A 9,827-nucleotide genomic window follows, 5' to 3' on the forward strand; every position below is an offset into this window, starting at 1 on the left:
GCATTGCTTACAGTTCATAGCTCACAGCTCTAAAACTAGGCATCAACAAATCATATGCCTAATCATTATGTGTCACTGTGATGCACAAGTATGATCACAAATTTGTTTTCCAAACTTACAAAACAAGCAAACAAAAACAAAAACAAATTGCCTATGGCATCAAGGCTTTGCGTTCATATTAACTGAGTGTAAGCTGCTTTCTTCATTGCAAGTGTTTGTTACAATAAGGTTTAATTCATGCATCTTATCACTGAGTTCTAAATTCAAACTATCTCACTTCTGACTCTTTCCAAAAATAATTTCACATATAACAATTTGAGTATGTGTTGTCTGTTCATTAATATAGTTGTCAATTATTTCTGTCATTATTTTACCTTCTTTTGTTTATGACATGGCGGACATCTCTAAACAATCATGAGTTCAGCCTTCAGTTTCAACCCAATTATACCCTGTATCCTCGCTTTCAAGACTTTTCCCAATTAATCTATGCTTTTGACGCTGTACTCAAGGTTCCAGGTTGAGAGAAATCCACCTGTATTGACACACTAAAGCATACAATTAATATCATTATCATTACTTTTCTTAAAACCTTCATTCGCTTCATCTTCTTAGAGTTTAACTCGTCTGTTTCTCTCTGTGAGCTGTCTTGACACACCACAGGCACACATATTTCCTGTTTCTGCAGACTAATCGAACTCTTTTGTTTTTCTTTGTATTCATAGTCTATAAACCCTCTTTAATTCTACTAAATCTTGATCTAAAACCAACACCTTTATGTCACGCTCACATTCTAAATAGAGCCCTTTCAGACATCAGGAATCATCACACACACTGCCTTTTCTCTCAAACTTCCACTTGTTCACTCACTCTACTATGAACCTTTGTAGTGTTATTATTACTTATTTTTTATTATTTTTGTACAAATCACACCCAATCACTCAAAACCTACTACTCACAGCATTCACACAGTTAAAATCACTCAAAATATGCTTTCATACGAGTATTTTGGACATGCTTTTCATAATCAGAAAGAGCAAGTCAAAGAAAAACAACTGAAACCTCTAATCATTCGCAGCACACACATAAACTGGAGAAAAAACTAAAACACACCGGCATCAGTAGTAACCTCAAGAGAGGTTACTACTGAAAGATATATAGTGGTCACTTACTGTACATCCACAGTAATGAATTCAAATGCTATTTATACAATTGTAGTGAGCAAAACCAGCATCTCAGTCACAGGCATTTAGCAACATTTGCAAACAATAGTTATAAAGCTCAATAACACTCTAAACCGAAAGCAACAATCTCCATGCGCGTCACGCTCCTCATTAGCTTGGTAGTGTCCACATATTTAATTCAGCTTCTCAATCTTGTAGCTTTAGCTGTTGTATACAGGGTTTGGCTCATTAGTTGTTAGTATAGGTTTGCTCTTCATCTTAACAAAATCTCATCTAAGATGACAGGTTTACAAGCAGGTCCTGCACCTGATTAGTGTAGTTATTTCCTTATTTTCTTCATCTCATATATCATTGTACTGAGTTTGAGCAAACCTTAAGCTTGATTTAGACTACTTTTAACAATCATCCACCTCACATCATAACTGACTGAGGTGCCTCTTCTTATTAATAGTATGTCATTATTAATGTTATCATTGTATTGTTTTTCCTTTTTTATAACAGCAATAGTATATTACAATACACTACTTTACTACTAATATACAATAGTTTATTATTTTATATTTTATTATGTATCCATCACGGGTCTGTGTGAATCTGCAGCTTCACACCTTCCCAAGCTGGAGACACACTTTCCTTGGCTGAACAATGACACAGCCGTAATATACCTCATGCATCTCTCTTTTTTATTTGATATGTTTCGTGTGAATTATCTGGTTTCATGCATTCTATTCATTCTACGCACGGTCGTCCTGCCAACTATGTTTCATTCTTAATACCAGTTTACAGGTTGTTATCTTTCCTATTAGTAGTTTGACTACATTAGATAAGCTCTAATTTAATTTAACCTTTTGTTTATTCCACTTCATTCCTCTTTCCATGCTTTAAAATATTACTAACTGTTATAACTCTTGTGTATGCTTTGATTTCTTTTTAGCATCCTTTCCGGTATTTATGTCTGCTTGGAGGGTTTCTTTTAATTTAGTCAATGCGGAGGGGCTACATTTTCCCTCCCACGTGGGACATTTTGTTTTCTTAGGATTTCTTCATCTACATGCACTAATTTGTCCGGCGCCTGGACATTTTTTCTCTAACCACTGCTCATCTACTTTCAAGCTATTCTTGAAAGCGGTGTCAGCTTTACGTGATGAAGCACGACCTTTTTCTCTTTTCACCAGTACTTGGGTGGCCTACAGTAAACAAATTAGTGGAATAGTTCAGCTTCCTTATAGTGCTGTAAAATCAACTTATTCCACCAACAAAAATAAAACAATAAATACCTTTATACACGCGCTACCTTTACCCACTACGGGGGAGCTACCAGCCCCAGATGTGCTCTATTTTATTTTAAGACGCTACCAGCCCCTCTCGAGCGAGCCAACTTTACCCACTACGGGGGAGCTACCAGTCCCAGATGAGCTCTATTTTATTTTAAGACGCTACCAGCCCCTCTCGGGCGAGCCTACTACGATTTTTCGCAACATGTTTCAGAGTGTCAATATTCACCTGTTTGCTGATTAATTGTCGGATTGTCAGGTCCCCCTCATCGACCCCCACCGTCATGGACCACTTTTAAGAACGCTGGCCAGAACCCGAATTCACGCTTCTGGTCTTTATCCTGTACCTGGACAGGAGCTGTCGACAGACTTCAGCGCGGGCTTCTCACGACGTCAGGATTCGATGAGGTTTTCCTGTGGGGTCACACAAAAGTGTTGTGTCCCATCCGGCTCGAAGGACCAAGAAATGTCAGAAGTTTTCCTGTATTGCAACTCAGGTCAGAACAAAGACACTCAGACAGGTTAACGTGTACACGGGTGAGACTCAACGGAGACTCACACCCTGCAATAGTTGTCAGCCTTTATTTATAGCATTCTCAGAGACGTACAGGAAGAGATAAAATAGAACTGTGCTGCCTGCAGGCTTCCTGTTGAGTCTGCACAGAGCGTAACTTCCCTATTTAAGCTGAAAACTAAAAGAGCAAACACATTTAGATAATGAAATGTACTTTTAAGCATAACATAATAAAAATCCTAAAATCCTAAAATCCCTTAACACTGTCAGATCTATGTCCCTCTAAAGAAAAAAGGCAGATACCTTACACAGCCATTACTTCAGTGTCTCGACAAAATTAAGGCTTGGATGTCTGTTAACTTTTTAAAATTCAGTGGGGCGATCGTGGCTCAAGAGTTGGGAGTTCGCCTTGTAATCGGAAGGTTGCCGGTTCGAGCCCCGGCTTAGACAGTCTCGGTCGTTGTGTCCTTGGGCAAGACACTTCACCTGTTGCCTACTGGTGGTGGTCAGAGGCCCGGTGGCGCCAGTGTCCGGCAGCCTCGCCTCTGTCAGTGCGCCCCAAGTGGCTGTGGCTACAATGTAGCTTGCCATCTCCAGTGTGTGTATGAATGGGCTGATGACTGGATATGTAAAGCGCTTTGGGGTCCTTAGGGACTAGTAAAGCGCTATATAAATACAGGCCATAAAAAGACAGAGGTAATGGTTTTTGGTAGCCCACTGAGACCCCCAATGTGTATGTAGATTCCCTGGCCCAGTATGTTAAGCCAACTGTCACAAACCTGGGGGTCAAAGTGGACTGTGATCTGAAGTTTGAAAATCAGATTAAGGCAGTGGTAAAATCTAGCTTCTTTCACCTCAGGCAGCTGGCAAAAATAAAGCCAATTCTTTCACGGCAGCACTTTGAGACAGTGATCCACGCCTTTGTTAGCACTCGGCTGGATTACTGTAATGCACTTTATATTGGGGTCAGTGCATCATATATTAGTCATCTACAGAGGGTGCAAAATGCCGCAGCTCGTCTTTTAACTGGCACTCGAAAGTTTGAGCACATTTCCCCTGTTTTAGCTTCACTTCACTGGCTGCCTATTTCTTTTAGGATTCATTTTAAAATTATTTTATTTTCTTTTAAAGCTCTTGATGGCCTCGCCCCATCTTATCTCTCTGAGCTGCTACAGCCTTATACACTCACCCGCTCTCTCAGGTCAGCTGATCAGCTGCTCCTGAATGTACCCAGGACTGGGTGTAAACTTAGAGGTGATCGTGCTTTTGCTCTAGCAGCTCCAAAACTGTGGAACGAGCTTCCTTTAGAGATTAGACAGGCCACTTCTTTGCCTGTTTTTAAGTCACTCTTGAAAACCCACCTCTTTACCCTGGCCTTTGACACCACGTGAGATGTTGGTTTTTATTTTTATTTCAGTTGTTTTTAGGTCATTAGATGCTGTTTTATCTTGTTTTTAATATAATATAGGGCTGTTTTAATTTTATTTATTATGTGTTTTATTTATTTATCTTTGCTGTTTTCTGTTATTTTATTGTTTTAATGTATTTTCTGTACAGCACTTTGTTCCTGTGCTGGGTATTTTAAAGTGCTTTATAAATAAAACTGGATTGGATTGGAAACTGGATTCACGGCAGGTGCTTCCTGTCGCTGCCGGACGCCCGCTTATCTCAGAACATCAGCAGCATGTCTTAAGGCACACTGTCACTTGTGCAGACACAATTTTGCAGTTGCAAGCAAAACATGATTAAACTTTCACCTATAAATGAGTCTATCTACTGTGTGTGTGTGTGTCTCGACCTTAAATGCTCTCTCATCTCACCCTTTGCACTTCTGACCTTTCACCAGAACAGAGGCTCATCCTTACATGTAATAACCTAACTGGAACTATATATGTAATATGTTGAATAAATGTTTTAATCAAGAACCTCTACTAAAAGTTTAATCAAAAGATATAAATGAATAAAAGACAATAATGAATAACCTGGTTATTAAAATAGCATCATCCAAACAGCTCCTCAAAGAAACTTACACTTAGATTCTGCTTTGGTTTCACTTTCGCAAGCACGCTCAAAAGCCTGCACTTCCTGTCTGCTTGGGCACAGAGTTAGGCCTTTCTTTTATAATACAATACAATCTGCATATAAACATTTAAGATTCTAAATTCAACTCAACAGTTTAAAGTGGTTATAACTGCACCTGTAATAAAGGCTGATATGATACCAGTATGTTTAAACATCTGAATGCAATATCAATATTAATTATTAATGTAATGGTAAAGATGATTATAAAAATAGCAGCAAAATATCTCTCTAATCTCCACATTGGATGGCTAGACGGACCCCCTGAATTAATCATCTGAAATCCTTTTATTGCTTTATTCCACTGCATTCAGACATCTCTGTGCATCTAAATTTATATATAGATATCGAAACACACATACACTCATATCTGTACAATTTGTTAATATCTTCATTGTCTCCAATAATGTTACACCTCAGTGCTTTCATTTGAACCCCAAGTGTCATTGTCTTTGAAAAAGCACAGAGTATAATGCATCTATTTTGCAAAAATAAATAATACAATAAATGTTAAAAGACTTTCAAAAGGGTACCCTGTTTTTCCCTCCGTCGTATCGTACAAACAGAGATAATATAATTATCTGAGGAACAATTGTCAATAAGCAGAGAAGTTATTAAAATATTAATGTAAGACATGGAAGCAGCTGGTGTTGTTCCTAAATTAGGAACAATATTTTAAAATTACTTCACAATTCTTCTTGCACTTCAGATTGTTACAAACTATCAGAATATAAAGAAAGTCAGAAAATGGAAAACCTCAGCTTATAAAACTGCTATTTTTTTTAACCACAAACCACTGGATCAATTTCAAGGGTTTTGCACTTGATTTTTATTTAACCATAAAACACTGCAGAGATGCAAAGAAATAATCATTATAACAGTGTGCAAATACTATGTGTCCAAGCTATAGACGTCTCTGAAGCAATACTTTAAGAAACTCCTGCATAGCTGCGGGGTGCACAGTCCACATTTCACAGTGACAGCACAAAGACCCACACAGCTGGATTTGGATATTTAACATTTTTTCAGTAAAAATTAAACCCTGCATGAGTCCATGAATATCTGGCATTAATCAGATGAAAGCCTCTGCTGTAGCACCCTGTCATCCATTCATCCAAGCGATGTAACCAAGCTAAAAGACACTGCCTCTATTAGATAACTATTTTTTTGAAAAAAGGACTAATCAAAGGGGTCATGATACAAGATATGTTAAAGCAAGATGGGAAATAGTGGGCAATCTATCCTTAACAAGAGAGGAATGGGACGGGATTTGTAGGCAACAGTGGTCGGTAACAGCTCCCCCTTGTGGAGGGAATTCAGTTGGAAGAATGTAATTCGCTATTTTAATACCCCGGCGCAAAAATTCAATTATTCTCACAACACAACATGCTGGAGGCAATGTGGACATGTAGCAGCAAATCATTTCCACATTTTTTGGGAATGTCCTCGTGTGGTTCCATTTTTGAAGGAAATACATATGGTCCTGGAAACAATCTTCCAAAAGAAAATACAATTCTATTTTGCAGTATTGTACCTAGGTAACTTAGAGAGTCTTAATCTATGCAAACCGGATAAATACTTGTGCAGTGTGCTGTTGGTAGTTGCCAAAAAGACCATTATCCGCCATTGGCTTAAAGAAGAAAGAGGAAAGAACAACTTTTAGGCTAAAGTTGCAGGCGGACACATTTGAGGATTACTGGTTGAAATGGATGAAATATATACAAAATGTGAGGTCCGATTTTGTATAATCTCATCGTATAATCTGGTTTTTTGTTAGGTGTTTTTTTGTTGTTTCTGTTTGCTGGTGTTTTTTGTGTTGTTTTGTTTTGTTTTTGTCTGTTGTTTTTCTTTCCCTCCTCCCACGGTGATTAAGTTGTATTGTTGTTCATGTAGTATAAATAATAAAAACCGATAAAACATAAAGAAAAAAAGAAAAAAAAAAGAAAAATAATCTTTAACATCTAATTAATTTCAAATTTTTAATTACACGGTCAGGTGTAGCAGAGTTTGATGATGAAGGGAATGTGTGCAGTTTTGGTGCTCCGTAAGTTCTGTGCTGAACAGCGTGGCTGACTCTTTGTATCTACTATTGCCTCCACAGTCTGAGTCCACACAGGTAATGAGCCATTATGGCCAATTATGGAGTCCATTGCCAGCTCGTGCTTTTTTGAGGTTATGTCAAAAGGTTTCTTGGAAATAAACACAGACTATTTGTTTAGGCAATCTGTGTCAGTGGGCTCAGTCAGTGGTCACGTTGTCTTATTACAATGAACACATGCAGTGTAGTTTATTTTGAGTTAATCCAGCCTTCTACCTGCAAGAAATCTTTAGTGCAGTATGTAATCTGCTTCTGAAAAGAGCTCCCAGCAAGAAGAATTTCTTGTTTCAGCTCTAATCCGTGAAAAAAAGACAAAAACAAAACTTGGTTGGTCTGTTCATTGTCACCGCTCTGATGTACGTGATTGGAGGATTTGGGTTTGGGTTCTCTGCTCATTCATCACTGCAGATTTTAGTTAGATTTGTTTGTCCGTGGGAACTGTGGGAACCTTAAATTACATTTTGGATGTAAACAAAAAAAGAAGAGCGTGAAGGGGTGTGAAGAAAACAGATTTTAAACTTTGTTTTTTACCTGGACTCTGGTGCCATCCTGTGGCTGCTATGAAACAAAAGTGAAGTAATGAAAATAAAAAGTGTTCTCAGTTTTCCTTGTTTGCCAAACTTCTCTCTAAAAACCAAGTCTGGTCCCTGTGTTTTTATTACAGTCTCTACAGTGTGAGATAATAAAAGGAGGATGTTTCTTGTGTGTGTGTGTGTGTGGGTGGGGGGTTAATTCCCACCTATGCTTCTATTTTCTATATTAAAAAACAACAGGAGTTATGCAGGTTTACTGTGATCAAAACTCCAGACTCACAGTGAAACATCGTGCTGTGTAACACTATACACCAGTGTAAAGTTCAAGAAAGTTTCTTCATGGTTCAGAGGCTGCTCGGCAGAGGATGATTTAAAGATGTGTGTGAAATGGGCTGTTATGATTGGTCAGAAAATGTGATGACGGTTGCCTTTTTATAAAGAGTAGCCTTTCCTTTTTGCCAGCGGTCGTGGCCGCTAAAGAATGTTTCCCTGAGCCTTGAAACTGCAAATCCGGCACGGCGCTGTCACGCTGATGACCCGGGAGACACCGTTGGTGAGTTTAAAACTATTGCCTGGATGGCGAAACTCCCAGTAGCCAGGAGAATGCCAGGAAGGGTTTGTTCATATGAAATAGGGAAAAAAAACAATACAAAGCATTAAACCATGTTAAAAACACAACAGCCTTTATAAATGTAGTTTGGACCACTTTGCAGTTATTTATTTGTAAAAAATGTTTGGAATCATGTATGATTTTCGTTCCACTTCTCACGTGTACACCACTTTATATCAGTCTTTCACGTGGAATTCCAATAAAATTGATTCATGTTTGTGGCTGTAATGTGACAAAATGTGGGAAAGTTCAAGGAGGCCGAATACTTTTGCAAACCACTGTAAAATAGAACAAAATTCAAAGCATTAAAAAATGTTAAAAACACAACAGTGTTTATAAATGTAGTTTGGACCCAGAAGCAAGTTTCATCAGGTCATCACTTAAAGACTGGATATCCCACCTGCTGTGGAGTTTTAATGCAGTACAGGTGTTATTATTAAACTCCTGTCACATTCTGACTGTTAAAATGAATAACATTCATATATGAAATAAAATTGTTTCAAGTAAACTGTATGTGGTGTTAAATAGACCAACAACAACAACCAATCCTGCAAGTGGACCTATTTTGGGGGGACTTGAGTATCATGTAAAGCACTGTGCAATGCTCTATGTGACAAATATTAAAAAATAAATTTCATTAGTATAAATGAAATATTTTGTTCTCTACGAATGCCCAGCAGCCCTGAAACCCTCTGAACTCTATTGTTCACAATCCAATAAATCGATAGACTTTGAGGAGCATGAATTAGACTGGATAAGAATTTTTATGGAACTTCTTTTATCCTGGACCTGGAAGAACCCTTGACCCCAAGCAAGCTCATGCCATCCCCCTGTACCCAGCTCCACTTGTTTGTGAAACAAAGCTGTGTCCCATTGGTTCTCCTGTTTGGTCTACCTTAGTAATTTGGACACTGTCAACAAAACGAACAGTAAGTATGGAGAATTCAAGTCCATGTCAAGTTCTTGTCAACGGGAAGAGAAAAAAGTGTCTTATTAGTTTGATACCTGCTACGTGAAGGTGTTAGAAAAGATTTGCATCAATAAGATTTCTTTTTCTGGTCTATTATGGTTACTTGTGAGTTTAGACTATTCAGACATCTATGAGGGCTGTGATAAGAGAAGGAGAAGGTTTTAGAGATGTTAAAAGTTTGCCTATACTTTCACATTTTAAAACACTCTAAACACAGTTACTCCTGCTACAGAACCTGCTGCCTTCTGGTGGTGTCTAATAATCTTAGGCCCCCTCATCGATTCAGAGATGGTCTTTCCCTTTTCACATAAATGGCCTCCTTGACTCCGCCCTCAAACCAGCGTTCCTCCCTGTCCAGGATGTGTACATCCTCATCATTGAAAGAGTGTCCACTGGCCTGTAGGTGTGAATAGACTGCAGAGTCCTGGCCTGACGAGGTAGCTCTTCTGTGTTGTGCCATCCACTTCAGAGGTTGTTTGGTTTCCCCGATGTATAAATCCTGGCAATCCTCCCGGCACTTAACAGCGTACACTATGTTACTCTGTTTGTGTCGGGGGACCCCATCCTT

This window comes from Oreochromis aureus, linkage group 9 (genome assembly GCF_013358895.1).
Source record: "Oreochromis aureus strain Israel breed Guangdong linkage group 9, ZZ_aureus, whole genome shotgun sequence".
In the NCBI taxonomy this organism is placed as follows: Eukaryota; Metazoa; Chordata; class Actinopteri; order Cichliformes; family Cichlidae; genus Oreochromis; species Oreochromis aureus.